Consider the following 16,069-nt stretch of genomic DNA (forward strand, 5'->3'; position numbering starts at 1 on the left):
TTTGAGTGAATTGTGGAAGCTTTATCCCCTTTATGTTCCTTTACCCTTCCCCATTTATAATATAATTATGTTAAATATTTTCTCTATATTCATTGAGAACCACACTAAAGAGTATTATAATTTTTGCTTCAACCATCAAACAAAACTCAAGAGAAGGAAATGTATTGTGCTTACCCATATTTTTATCTCTGTGTTCTTTCTGACTTCTTGGTCTTCCAAGAATCCTTCTTTTTTCATTTCCTTCTTGTTTCAAGAACTTCCTTTAGCCATTCTTTTAGGGTAGGTCTGCCAGTAACAAATTCTCTTAGTTTTCCTTCATCTGTGAATGTCTTTAATCCCCCGTCAATAATGTGTCATTTCTCTCTGACTACTTTCAAGATCAAATCTGTCTTTGGTTTTTAGAAGACTGACTATGATATGTCTTTGCATGAATTTCTTTGGGTTTAATCCATTTGAGTTTTGTTCAGCTTTTCAACCTGTAGATTTATGGTTTTTATGTAGATTTTTGCCAAATGCTGGAAATTTTTAGTCATTTTTTAAATACTTTTCAGCCCTCTCTCCAACTCTCTGCTTCTGTGAATTGGATGACACAAATGTTAGATCTCTTCTTGTCCCATGGGTCCATAAGGTTCTGTTCATTTTTTTCCCAGGTTATTTTCTCTTTGCTGTTGAGATTGCATAGTTTTCATTGTTTAAGTTCACCGATTCTTCCCTCTGTCCTCTCCATTTTGCTATTGGGCCTATCCATTGAGTTTTCTTTCTTCTTTTTTTTTTTATTTTTTATTTTTTTAAAAGATTTTATTTTTTATTTATTTGACAGAGAGAGACACAGCGAGAGAGGGAACACAAGCAGGGGGAGGGGGAGAGGGAGAAGCAGGCTTCCCACCGAGCAGGGAGCCCGATGCGGGGCTCGATCCCAGGACCCTGGGATCATGACCTGAGCCGAAGGCAGATGCTTAACGACGGAGCCACCCAGGTGCCCCGAGTTTTCTTTCTTTTGGTTGTATTTTTTGATTCTAAATTTTTCATTTAGTTCTTCTTTATATCTTTATTTCTTTTTTTAGTCTTCCTGTTTCTTTCCTGAAACTTTATATTTTTTCCATTTGTTTCAAGAGTATATGTAATTGCTTGTTGAAGAATTTTTATGATGGCTGCTTCAAAATTCTTGTCAGATAATTTGAGACCTGTGTCATCTCAGTGTTGGCATTTGTTGATTGTCTCACTTAGTATGAGTTCTCCCTGGTTCTTGGTAAGACATGATTTTCACTTAAAACTTAGACATTTTGTTCATTGTGTTATAAGACTCAGGATCTTCTGCGCCTGGGTGGCTCAGTCATTAAATGTCTGCTTTCAGCTCAGGTCATAATCCCAGGGTCCTGGGATTGAGCCCCGCATCAGGCTCCCTGCTCAGCAGGAACCCTGCTTCTCCCTCTCCCACTCCCCCTGCTTGTGTTCCCTCTCTTGCTGTGTCTCTCCCTGTCAAATAGATAAATAAAATCTTAAAAAAAAAAAAAAGACTCAGGATTTTATTTAAATCTTGTATTTTAGAAGGCCTCCTCTGACACCAGTCTGGTGGATGGAGGGGATACCACCTTATTACTGTCCGGTGGGGGTGGAAGTCCAGGTTTTCCACTCAGCCTCCCGTGACACTGGGGTAAGAGGCATGGAGAAGGGTGGGAAGGGACTTATTACAACTGGGTGGGAGTCGAAGGTTAGGTTCCCCAGTGGGCCTTTGTTAATTCCATCCTGGATAAGGGGAGGGACACAACATTACTGCTCCCCACGTGGCCTTCACTGACACCTCCGTTGAGGGGGGTTGGAAGAGGGATTGCTACTATTGAGAAGTCATGAAAGTCTTTATTCTTTACTAAGTCTCATCTGATACCACCCCAGCAAGGAGGGGGAGGAACACTGCATTAACCCTGGGTAGGCTTAGAACTCCAGGCTCCCCACTTGGTCTCAACTGACACCATGTGGGAGGAGATGTGCTTATAACTACCCTACAGGGATGGAAGTCCTGGTCTCCTCCCAGCCTTCTATGATGCCTCCCAGGTGCAAAGAAGCTAGGGAGGGTATACATTTTTACAGTGTGGCAAAAGTGGAAGTCTAGGCTTTTCACTCAGCCTTTGCTGGCTAGGGTAAAAGTGGGGCTGTAGTTTCTTTGTAGAGCACATTTTGTCTAAAAGTCTGTCTTGCTTGGCTGCCCCTTTCCTGGTCCTTCAACAGGAGAGCAGGCTTGGGGGAGGGGGCATTTGTTTGGTCTGTGCCTATTGGATGTTGGAGTCACTGGCTTTTCTAGTGTCCACTTTCGGACATATAAGGCAGAACAAAACAAAACCAGAAATTCACAATAGTGAATTTTGGGAGGACCCAGGTCCTTAGCTGATCTGCCTTCTCTCCACCTTACAGAATCTTCTTATGATTGTTTATATGTAATATTCAGAGCTTTTGTTTTAGTTAGCAGAGAGAATAGGGAAAAATAAACCTACTTCATCTTCCCAGAAGTAGAAGCCTCACCACACTCTTTTAATGATCTTTGTACAAACAGACATGTATAGTGTATATTGTCGTTGCCCTACCCAGATCCCCTTAACTAGGTAATTTACCCAATCCCCAGTTACCTGGATAACTCACAGCTGCCCCTTTCTCTGAAGAATTGCCCCGGGGCAAATGGGAGCTGTCCAAGTGTGCCCTGTACACCCCCACCCTGCTTCCTGCCAGGGCCAGAGCTCTGCCATGTTGCAAAATTGTGCTCTAAGGCTTCCCCCATGAGAATGCAGCTAGTCTGCAGCTGAGACCATACTCAAGATGTTTACGTTTTCTGATTTGTACATCTTTTCTTTTATGGTTAACACTGTTTGAATATTTGCTATCCCCATCCCTCCTCTCACCTCCCCACAAAGTTTTTCTTATTTAATCATCTCTGATTCTTATCTTTTACTACTTCCATTTTTAAAATTTGTTACTATGATGTCAAGGTAGGCAGAACTAATTTCGACTCACTTCGGCTCTCTGAGCCTTGTCGACTTCATCAGCAAACTAGGGGTAGTGCAAGGATACACACTTACAGACACTGGTACAGGGTTTGGAATCTAATGAGAAGCCATGGACAGGAGCAATTTTCAATCTGCATTGCCAGAGGAGAGGTGGGTGGGGGCAGGGATGGGTAAACTAGGTGAAGGGGATTAAGAGTATACTTATCATGGTAAGCACTGAGTAATGTATAGAATTGTTGAATCACTATATTGTACACCTGAAACTAATATAGCATTGTATGTTAATTATACTGGAATTAAAAATGAATCAATAAACAAATAAATAAATTTTGAAATGATACATCATTTTCTCTGTCTAAATACTACTTACAACACAGCCAGGAATTGTCTGCCCTCCTTTGGTCCCTGGACCTCCCATCTTACCTCCTTCCCTCTTGACCTGATTCAGATCAGAGCACATCTCACTCCTTTCAACTACATTCTCCATGTCTCTCCCTCATCTTTCTCGGCCACACCTTGGTTCCTCTTACCATTGGACTATATATCCCTGTTTTGCTCTCCTGTGGAAAAATGTTCAAATCTTAGGTGAGACACTCTCACAGACCAAGTATGAATTAGAGAAAAATTGGGGTGAGGGTTGAGGGGGACATGCAGAGAAATAGTGAAAGTTCCTCTTGTGGAATATAAGTCCACGGGTGGACTGAGAGACTTGGAGAGAAAGAAAGGAAGTCGGAGGACAAATTATTTTTACCAATGTCTACAAAGTATGAGCCTCTAAACAAAGAATCAAAATATGTAAAACAAAAATTGACAGAATTAAAAGGAGAAACAAAAATATCCACCAATATACTAAGAGACTTTATTATAACTCTCTAAGAAACTGATAGATCAAACTGACAAAATAATCAGGATATAAAAGTTTTGAGTAATACAATGAACAAACTTCATATGTAATTCTGCATCCAAATAATAAGAAAAACACTTGTTTCAAGTTTTCATTTAAATCCTAGTTAGTTAACATATAGTGTAATATTAGTTTAAGGGGTAGAATTTAGTGATTCACCACTTACATATAACACCCAATGCTCATCACAACTAGTGCCTTCCTTAATACCCATCACCCATTTAACCCATCCTCCCCACCTCCCTCCATCAACCCTCACTTTGTTCTCTATAGTTAAGAGTCTTTGGTTTGCCTCTCTCTTTTTCCCTCTATGTTCATCTGTTTTGTTTCTTAAAATCCACATATGAGTGAAATCATATTGTACTTGTCTTTCTCTGACTTATTTCACTTAGCATGATACACTCTAGCTCCATCCATGTCATTGCAAATGGCAAGATTTTGTTATTTTTTATGGCTCAGTAATATTCCATTTTGTGGTGGGGTTTTTTGTGTGTGTGTGTGTATCACAACTTCTTTATCTATTCATTAGTTGATGGACATTTGGGCTCTTTGCATAATTTAGCTATTGTTGATAATGCTGCTATAAACATTGGGATGCATGTGTCCCTTCAAATCAGTATTTTTGTATCCTTTCGGTAAATACCTAGCAGGGCACTTTGATTTCAAACATGCATGTAACAATGTAACATTTATAATAATTATCTATAAACCAAGCCCAAAAAGTAAGCTCAACAAATACCAAAGAAAACATATCACACTGATCTCATTCCCTGACTGTAACGCTATAAGTTAAGAAGTAAAGGGGAAAAAAATCTTTTCTTTCTCCTCCCAAAAAACTCATATATTCAGAAAGTAAAACCATACTTCTTTAAGTCATAAAGAAAAAGCCACAATGGAAAATACAAGACACTTATATTTAGAACATTGATCTATACTGAAAACAAAATGTGTGGAATGAGGTTACCGTGGTACCCAAGCTAAAGATTTAGCCTTAAACATATATCATAGAAAAGAAGGAAGGCTCTACATCCAGATGACCAACCTAAGATTTAGAGAAAGAACAGCAAAATAAGCTCAAAGAAATAGTAACAAGTCATGGTAGAGATAAGAAGGTTCTACATCCAGATGACCAACCTAAGATTTAGAGAAAGAACAGCAAAATAAGCTCAAAGAAATAGTAAGAAGTCATGGTAGAGATAAGGAGAAATTGATAAAGCAAAAACAAAGAAACAACAGAGATCAACCAACCAAAAAAAAATAGTTCTTTGAAAAGAACAATAAAGTAAACAAGATTTTCAAAGAAAAAAAGAGAATAGAAAAAAAGAAACTAAGTAATTAAAAGGAAATAATACTTACAGAGTTTATTAGTAATATATATTTTTTCTATTGAAAGAAAAAGAAGCTACATTTCAGAGAAGTTCTGGAACTTGCTCAAGTAAGCATCTTTGGATTTAAACACTGGGCATAGTTTCATGAGACCATTTAGGATAAAGTGGTAAACTTACATGTACTTAGCACCCTGAGGTTTTCTCTAAACAATATCCAAATTTAAATAAATGAGAATGAGGCTGGTATTACCTGAGAAAGATTTTTGGAGGTGGAGCAGTAGCCTTGAATAAAAATGCTTATGCATAACTCCTGGGGACTTCTGTGGGCTAGGTTCTGTGCTTCGTACTTTACTACTATAAGTCCTGCCTTGTTTGTCTTCTTCCACTCCAGCTCTCCATTAGAACATAAGTTCCAAAAGGACAAAGTCTTTGTGTATTTTGTACATTGATGTACTCCCACTGCCTAGAACAGTGTTTAGCAAATAGCAGGTGCTCTGTAAATATTTGTTCAATGAATGAAGATAGATTACTCTGAGGAAGTTATTATCCTAGTTTTATTTGAGCCTTAACTAGTTGATATGACTTTTCAAAATCACTCAACAAGGAGGTGATTGGATCTACTTGAGTCCAGAGATTTTAACTACCATATTCTTCTGCCTCTCTTCGTAGGTAGAAAGCATTTGGAGAGGTAGTGGGAGAGGCTGGGACCCTGGGTGTGTACAGGGGCATTACAAAAAAATTAGAGATTTTTAAGGGCCAGTGATAAAGGGCTTAAATCTTTTGTATTGTTGAGGTATACAAGAGTGAAACTTACTCAATATTATATACAAAGATTTTAGCCTTTATGCCTCTTTGGGTATTATGGTGTCTTCCATTCTGGATCTAAAAAACTGCCTATTTATTCATCCCTGATCACCATTCCACACTTGTCTCCATCCAGCAAAGAAAATCACTCCTTTACCACACACAGTGACCTAATCTTCATAACACCACACCGCATGTTGAGGAACCTCAACCCAGTCCATTCCTAAAAATTTTAGTGAGACATACTAATGACCCAATGCCTCTTCCATTTCATCTCTCCTCTGCTCAAGAACCCATGATGGTTCCAGGATTTCAAGACTGACACTTCTGAACATCTCCATTTCTAATTATATTCTTTCTCCCTCCAAAAAATATATATTGGCAGGCCTGTAATATATGCTAGGCATTAGAAGATGAACAAGACATTATCCCTGCCTATGGGCAATGCTAGTTTGTATGTTGAGAGGAAGGAAAGAGAGGAGAATAAATTTGAGGTTGGAAGAGACATTCGTCCCCCCATTTCCTGATCTTCTTAGGCATTTTTATATAAAAGCTATTGCTCGGTGGTGCATATGGTGATCCCTGGATCTCCTCAATGTGACCCATGGTGATCCAAAGTAATTTCATGGTGATTCCATAATGATTTATGTTGATGGTCCATGGTAACCCATTACTAGTGGTTGCATGGTGATTCATTGGGATCAATGATGATTCATGGTTATCTGATTGACGATGTTCCATGACAGCAATGAAAATGCCATTTTCTACCTTTGCATTTTATTCTGAGACAGGTGCAATTTTTAGATTCATGATATCAGCTACATGATATCATAGTAAAAAGATAATGCATTGTGCCTATTTTCAATAAGATGGTAATTCTCATGCTTAATTCTGTTTGCTCTGAGTGTTCTGTGGTAGAGATGGAGATGATGTGTACAGATGGCTTGTATTTCCTTTGCCTTAGAGAGGTTAGAGAGTGGAAAGTTGGAGCTAGACTTATGAGCAATTAACTTCAAAATACAGCAAAATTTCTCATATTTGATATTAAAGTGAACAAAATGGCCTATAAAATTTAATAGGAACTATGATACAAATTTTGTGGGAAAACAAAACACATAGACACACTCCACAGACATAAGTCATTTAGAAAAAAATGTATGTTTTGTGTTTGGAAAGTATATACACACAGACACACATAAACAAAGCAGTTGTTTTCCATTATGCGCTGAGACAGGAAAGTTTAGGGTCATATATTTGAGTGCATATAACAGAGAAACCCATCAGGAAAGGCTTCTGTGGTGAAGCATTTGAACTGAAACCTGAAGGATTAGTATAAATTCATTAGAAGATATTGGAGGAGAAAAGAACATTCCAGTGTGAGCAAAGGTTCTGGTTTTAAAAGGACCTTGAAGAATTCTAGAAAACTTAAGGCCAACATGTTGGAGAGTGGTGGGAGAATTTGGCAAAGGATGACATGAGAAGTAGAAAAGGGCCACATCATGCATAGCCTTACAAGCCCTGGTGTTTGACTTTCATTCTTTGGACATTGGAAAACCACTGAAGAGTGGAAGAAAAATACATTTCAGTTTATGTTTTTAAAAGATGGGCCTGGATCTTATGTGGGAGAAAAAAGAAAGGAATGTAAAGGAGCAAAAGCAGAAGGAAGGAAATGGATTATACAACTATTGCCATCCTCTATTCAAGAAATATTGGTGATTTTTGGTAATGGTGAAAATTTGGTAATGGTGAAAATTATGCCTCTATGTAGTGCATCTATACTGAAGGCAGATTGCTTATGGAGTCAGTGTAGGCTGTAAGAAAGAGAGAGATGTTGAGGATGTTGAGGATAATTTAAAAAGATAATTTAAAAAGAAATCTGGAGCCTTTAGCATAATTCAGCTGACCATGCCATTTTGATCTTACCATGTCTGCCAAGCTGTTAACATTTTTTAAAGGATTTATTTATTTATTTGAGAGAGGAGGGGAGGGGCAAAGAGGGAGGGAGAGAGAAACTTAAGCAGATTCCGAACTCCGTGTGAGCCCAACTCAGGCTTGATTTTAAGACCCTGAGATCATGACCTGAGCCGAAACCAAGAGTCGGATGCTTAACTGACTGAGGCACCCAGGTGCCCCTGAGCTGTTACATTTTACATTAATTTGCTTACATTTAAGCATTTCTATGCCTATAAAGGCCAGAAAAATAGCATAAATGAGTAAGGTGCAATGAGTGGGGACTATGAAAACTCTTTATAGTTTTCTTCCTTGGATATTGCAACCAATTGTTAACCCCTAAAAGCTATTCACATCTTCTGGTACAGTAACAAAACTCCAAAATTTTACCTAGGCCCATGGTCATCCAAAACAGACTGTCAATTAGAGTTTGATTAAGAAGGAAGAATGGTATGAATGATACAGAATGAGAGATCTATTATAGATATTAGACTTGATTGTGGGATATGCGGAAGGCTGCTTTTACCTCTGCTTCTGATGGTGGGTTTGAAGTCATTACAGTTCAGTAGGGCTGGCAGTCAGGAAAGAAGGCTGGGTGTGAGGCAGGGAAAATCGAGGATAAACTGGAACGTGCCAAGACACAATGGAGTCCGTAAGTACAAACAAGAAATCTCATCTGTCTCTTACTGCCTCCTCCTCTTGATGGAAAAACTAGCAAAAAAATCTGTACCCATTTTAATCCACTATTTAGACTATATTTCTTTTAATTACTTGCAGTTAAGTATGGCATGTGACTAGGTAAAAGCCAATGAGCACTTTGATGTTCACAATGCATCTACATGAGGATTTTTTCCCCTCTCTTCTCTTGGGACTTCATAGGTTTCCAGAATCTAAGTATTGAATTAATCCTTTCTGGAAAATTATTAGGTATTATGTTTAAAATACTGCTCAATTATACTTTGTCTCTCTCCTTCAGATCTCCAACTAGAAGTATATTAGACTTTCCCACTTTATTCTCCCTGTCTCTTAATCCCTACTCCCTCCCTCCCTGAGAAAAGGATATTTCCATTAGCTGGGATTACACAATAGGATCTTGGAATTTTCTCTTCTGATAAACTATCCCGTGTCCTTTAAGAAAAATTTTTAGTAAACTGTTTGGACTTGAAAATTTTGAGTCATTCGGTTATTCAGGGTCATCTTTAAACATTGATTTAAGGTTTTCCTAAAGTATTTTGTTGTCCCCCAAATTTTGGTTGATGGAAGCCCATTCATCTTTTTCATAAATGAGAGAAAGGAAAAAGATTACATTAATCCCTACAGTTACTCAACCAATTGTCTGCATTCTAAGTTACCTTCTCAGAGAGGCCTTCCTTGACCACCCTTTCTAAATTTCATCCACTGGCCCAGCAATCTCTTTTCCCTCCCTCTGCTTTACTTCCTTCATAACACACAACTCTCTGAAATTGTTACCCAAAACTGGATTTGCCAACCAAAGAATAGGAAAAGGAAGGATTTTACTTGCAACAAGTAAAGGAGAACACTGGGGATATTGCCCAAAGCAGTATCTCCCTGAACAACAGAATTGGGGAAGGTTTTTGTTGTTGTTGTTGTTGTTTTCCCCATCTTTATGAGTATTTATTTATTGTTTAATTTAAATTCAATTAATTAACATATAATATATTAATAGTTTCAGAGGTAGAGTTCGGTGATTCATCATATAACACCCAGTGCTCATTACATCTAGTGCCCTCCTTAATGCCCATCACCCAGTTGCCCCACCCCCCCACCCAACTCCCCTTCAGTAACCCTCAGTTTGTTTCCTATAGTTAAGAGTCTCTTATGACTTGCTTCCCTCTCTGATATCACCTTATTTTATTTTTCCCTCCCTTCCCCTATGATCCTCTGTTTTGTTTCTTAAATTCCACATATAAGTGAAATCATATAATTTTTTCTCTGATTCAGTTATTTTGCTTAGCATAATACCCTCTAGTTCCATCTATGTCATTGCAAATGGTGAGATTTCGGAGTTTTTTGATGGCTGAGTAATATTCCATTATATATATATATACCACATCTTCTTTATCCATTCATCTGTCAGTGGACATCTCAGCTCTTTCCATAGTTTGCTATTGTGGGCATTCCTGCTATAAACATTGGGGTGCATGTGCCCCTTTGGATCACTATGTTTGTATCCTTTGGATAAATACTTAGTAGTGCAATTGCTGGGTTGTAGGGTAGCTCTATTTTTAGCTTTTTGAGGAACCTTCATACTGTTTTCCAGAATTACTATACCAGCTTGCATTCCCACCAACCGTGTAAGAGGGTTCCCCTTTCTCCACATCCTCGCCAACATTTGTTGTTTCCTGACTTGTTAATTTTAGCCATTCTGACTGGTGTGAGGTGGTATCTCATTATGGTTTTAATTTGTATTTCCCTGATGACAAGTGATGTGGGGCATTTTTTTCATATGTCTGTTGGCCATTTGTATGTCTTCTTTGGAGAAATGTCTGTTCATGTCTTCTGCCCATTTCTTGACTGGATTATTTGTTTTTTGGGTGTTGAGTTTGATAAGTTCTTTATAGATCTTGGATACTAGCCCTTTTCTTGAGAATACATTTGCAAATATCTTCATTCTATAGGTTGTCTTTTGGTTTTGTCAACTATTTCCTTTTCTGTGCAAAAGCTTTTTATCTTGATGAAGTCTAGAATTGGGGAAGTTTTAAGCTAAAGGTGCATGCATATTCATGAAGGGCTTGGCAAAGGAAAGGTCAGTATAGAATTGGGATAAAAGTTGACCAGAGTCAAGGTGCTAGTTGATTGAAGTCACAAGGGCCAGCAAGAGTCAGCATCATCAATTCTCAGTCTGCACATAGTCCTGTGTTTGAGCGCTCAAAGGGATTTAAATCCTGCAGAAACAACTCAAGAACGTGTGTTAAGTTGATCTTTACTTTTTTTTTCAATTTTACTTAGTTAACATACAGAGCAATACTGGTTTCTAGAGTAGAATTCAGTGATTCATTACTTACATACAACACCCAGTGCTCATCACAAGTGCCCTCCTTAATACCCATTATTCACTAGCGCATCCCCCACCCACCTCCCTCCATCAACCCTCAGTTTATTCTCTATCTTTAAGAGTCTCTTATGGTTTGTTTTCCTCCTTTTTCTCTTTTTCCCCTTCCCATATGTTTATCTGTTTTCTTTCTTAAATTCCACATAGGAATGGTATTTGTTTTTCTCTGACTTATTTCACTTAGCATAATACACTCTAGCTCCATCCATGTCATTGCAAATGGCAAAATTTCATTTTTTAGGGCTGAGTAATATTCCATTGTAAGTACATACTACCTCTTCTTTATCCATTCATCAGTTGATGGACACTTGGGCTCTATCTTTACTTTTGAAACAGCACTATGAGTTTTACCATCAATTTACTACCTCTGATATGGTTAGGCTATTTCTCAGCCTGGTAGAGACTTAGTTTTTGCATTCCTCTTGTTCCCTTAAATCCTTTTTTTTTTTTTTAAAGATTTTATTTATTTATTTGAGAGAGAGAGAATGAGAGACAGAGAGCATGAGAGGGAGGAGGGTTAGAGGGAGAAGCAGACTCCCCGCTGAGCAAGGAGCCCGATGCGGGACTCGATCCCGGGACTCCAGGATCATGACCTGAGCCGAAGGCAGTCGCTTAACCAACTGAGCCACCCAGGCGCCCTTGTTCCCTTAAATCCTTACCTACTGGGCTTTTTGCATTTCTTTTCTTTCTTTTTTTTTTTCTAGTTAAAATGGTTTTTTCTAATTTTTTATTGTTATGTTAATCACCATACATTACATCATTAGTTTTTGATGTAGTGTTCCATGATGCATTGTTTGTGCATAACACCCAGTGCTCCACACAGAACGTGCCCTCTTTAATACCCATCACCAGGCTAACCCATCCTCGCACCCCCTAGAACCCTCAGTTTGTTTTTCAGAGTCCATCAACTCTCATGGTTCGTCTCCCCCTCCGATTCCCCCCCTTCATTCTTCCCCTCCTATTTTCTTCTCCTTCTCCTCCTCCTCCTCCTCCTCCTCCTCCTCCTCCTCCTCCTCCTCCTTCTTCTTCTTCTTCTTCTTCTTCTTTTCTTAACATATATTGCATTATTTGTTTCAGAGGTACAGATCTGTGATTCAACAGTCTTGCACAATTCACAGCACTCACCATAGCACATACCCTCCCCAATGTCTATCACCCAGCCTCCCCATCCCTCCCAACCCCCACCACTCCAGCAACCTTCAGTTTGTTTCCTGAGATTAAGAATTCCTCATATCAGTGAGGTCATATGATACATGTCTTTCTCTTTTCAATTCTAACACTTCCTAGGAAGTTCTGCAAGAAGCATGCTTGGGCAAGGAGAGCCTAGGGCACAGATCATGAAGATAGCTGGGAGCCTAAAATGACTTTTCTAATCCCCAAATCTATGTCTTATCTTTCTTTTTCCTAAGACCCCCTAACTCTTGCTGCTTACAAAATGTGTTATTTGTTTACATTTTTATAGAATGATCTCCTTACCAGAATGTAAGCTTTATGAGGGCAGAACTTGGCCATTCTGTTTATTTCCAGCATTTGGTACAATGTGTGACACATAGTAGACACTCAAAATATTTGATGATTAGATGAATGACAACTACGTCAAGCATTTTGCTGGGTTCTGGAATATAGTGATAAAAGAAAGACATAGTCTTCTCTGTTTCAGATCTTAATTCATCTGTCCCTCTTCTCTGAAATTTTTCAGTTTTGTTATTTGCTTTGGAAAATAGAGGTTTAATTTCAGGAAACCTTTATGAAATGTGCCATATTCTCTGAGAAGTAAATATTAACTGCTCATAGAAGGGACATCAATTGTGAGCATTTGAGAAGGATTCTTAAACTTTGAATCTCCTGGAGTTTGATACGTGGGCCCTACTCTCCTCAATCTAATTTGCCCTTTTTCCTCCTCCTGGCATGAGGAATGGAATGACTATGAACACCTTTAAGAAGGATGATTTTATCCATCAAGAGAGAATGGGGCAATCAATCAATCAATTAATAAAAGCTCTTATTTATTATTTTTTCTGTCTCCTTCCAGACGTACTGTCTTCGTGGGGTATAGAGTGCTTACTCTGAGGTAGCCACTACTTTAACCATTTTGTTTAATTGTTTGGTGACATTAATTTCTTTTTAAAAAAGTTTTTAAATAAAAACTTTTAAAAAAGTTTTTATTTAAATTCAATTTAATTAACATATACTAATTAGTAGTTTCAGAGGTAGAATTCAGTGATTCATCAGTTGCATAGAACTTTAACCTCAGAACCACTCTGAGAAGTAAGCAACCTGCCCAGTGGAGCCTAGATGCATACATTCTGGCCCTTTTCTACATTTTCACTCTCCTTTTCCTTCTTTTTCTGAACCCTCTCCCAACTTTGTGGGTAATTTTGATTCCTGGAGGAATTGCCAAAATTCTTTTTTACATCTTTGCCTTCTATTATTTCTCTACATTTGAACAAGGACCCTGTCAAGCAAGACTTAGGGAGGAGTCTTGCTCCCTAAGTCTTGGGCTGGGCAGGGATCTGCCCAGCCCAAGAAGAGAAAGAGTGGGAATAAAGCCATCTTGGGGTTGAGGAAGAATGAGCCATTCAGATTTTCCAAAACGGGACCTACTCAGAGGATAAGCTTGTGTCCCTAGGGTACCAGACAATTTCCCACCCTCTCAACATATGCTTTGTGCTTCCACCCCTGCCAACAATTTTCTTCTTGCTCACTTCTGAAACTGGGAATTTTTGCCATCATCCTGTAGGGCATCATCACCCAGCACATTCTCTTTCCTTCAGTACCTACAGCACAACCCTAAAGTCCTACTTCTTCATTGATTGGCTTCTGTCTGCAGTGGAGACATCTGCATTTTCCCACCTGGCCAAGAGTGATAAAATATAAATATCAGGCTTTTAGCATTGTGGCTAAACAAGCTGCAGTTCAGAAAGTGAAGGAAGATAACAGCAGTTGAAAAATATGAAGAGCGGAATGAGGTCTAATATAAATCTAATGAAAATTCCCAAAGAAGCTAGTAGAGATAATGGAAGAAAGATAATATGCAAAGAGATAATTGGAAAAAAAAAGAAAATATGCAAAGAGATAATGGCTCAGAAATGTCCATACTTGAAGAAATTCCACTGTATTTAGATTGAAAACATAAAGCAAGACATGGACAATATAAATAAAAACAAATCTTACCTAGACACTTAGAGGTAAATGCATAGACTATGGACAAAGCACAAATCTTTTTAAAGCAACTAGAGAGTAGAGAAAGATCACCTATAAAGGAATAAAAATTTCACTACCAGCAGACTTCTCAAATAAATGAGTTTAAACTCATCTAACTTATTATGCAGGATTGACAATGATATTTTCAGTCCAAGAACATTTGAAAATCTTTACAATTAACAGATCACCACTAAAAAAATTTCTAATGATTGTACTTCAGGAAGAATAAAACTGTGTCCAAGAGAAAAAAAGAGGATGAGAGAAGCAATGGTGACCAAAGTACGTGATAAACATGTGGTTAAATCTAAATAAATATTTATGACAAAAAATAATAATGACTACTTTCAGGGGCATAAAAACAAGTTTTTATGTCTAAAATAGCAGGCAAAAATAACATGAAAGCCTGAAGGAGTGGGATTCACTGTCAAAAATCCAAAGAGCATTATATTTGGGAGCAGTACAGAAAAACAGATTAATTTTGAATTTTTAAAATCAAGTATGTATGTGAAAGAATTAATGCTAACTTTAAACCTTGCATGTAATTACATACCATTGTAAGAAGGGGGGAGGGAAGAAAGCATAACCATTTCAACAGAAGGCAGGAAAAATGAAAAAACAAAAACAAAAAAACACAAAGATAAAGAAGTAGAAACCAGTCCAAACATATTACTCATCATGATCCTATCAAACATAAACAGAATTTAGTCCACATTAAAATTCTCAGGTTAGATTGTTGTGTTAAAGAGACACAACTATCACTTTAGACAAAGCAAGTATAAAAATAAAGAGATGGTGGTATTAAAAGAGCTGGAGCCAGCTTAAAGTGTCAGTCAAAAGTAGAGAGTTTGAGTATAAAAAGAATGACTATTTCCAGCAACAGTTATATTAGTCTCTAAGAACACTATTATTGAATGAATGAATACATGACTAAATGAATGGATGAAGGGTGGGATATTAGGGGTGTATATGGGTGATGCAAGGGTCTGATTGTATCAAAAATTACATTTAATTTCATCATGAAGACACACTAAAAAAATTCAATTTCCAGAGAGAGCATCAAGCCGGCTTGAAAATGGGCTCTCCAAAGGGATTCATCATAGGTAAACAGGGGAGTGGAAGGAAGAACAATAGGGGTCCAGGATGTGGGGTTTAACTGGTCTAGAAGGATTCAAAAGATCAAAGGAGAAAGATTAAAGGATGCAAATTACTCAGCTCCATTCCCATTGGAGGGAGATAACAGAGAGAAGGTTGTAAATTGAGAACAGAAGTCAGATCAGAAGGTCTGATTACCTCATGAAGTCACGGGGTGAATGTAAGATTCCTGTTACAGAGGGTGTCTGCTTTTGCAGGGCTCCCATCCTTTCCCAATCTAGTCTGGTCTGGCTTTTGCAAATCCTCATGAGAATATCCATCACAATAAGCTCCATCATGGCAGCAATTTTGGTGTTTTGTTCACTGCAGAATCACCAGACTTAAATAAGTGACCACTTGTGGGAGACAGGTAATAAATATTTGCTGAGTATATGCAGTGCCCTGCTGGCAATTCTTTTTTGTGCTCTCCATAGCCCTGACCTGGGAAAACACCTGAGTCCAGTTGAAACTTACCCTTCTTTGTTAATATCCTAGTTTAAGCTGTAGATTCTCAATGCCCTTCCAGAGACAGTGGGAAGGGGTTTAGGTGGTGCATATGGGAGTTGGAAAGACCTGATTCATTCCCAGTTATGCTACTTTAGCTGGCAAAACTTTAAGACTCTACTTCTCTTCATCTATAAGAAGATGTTAACAATTGTACTCAATGAATTATGCATAT

The sequence above is a fragment of the Neomonachus schauinslandi genome, chromosome 1, assembly GCF_002201575.2.
Source record: "Neomonachus schauinslandi chromosome 1, ASM220157v2, whole genome shotgun sequence".
NCBI lineage: Eukaryota > Metazoa > Chordata > Mammalia > Carnivora > Phocidae > Neomonachus > Neomonachus schauinslandi.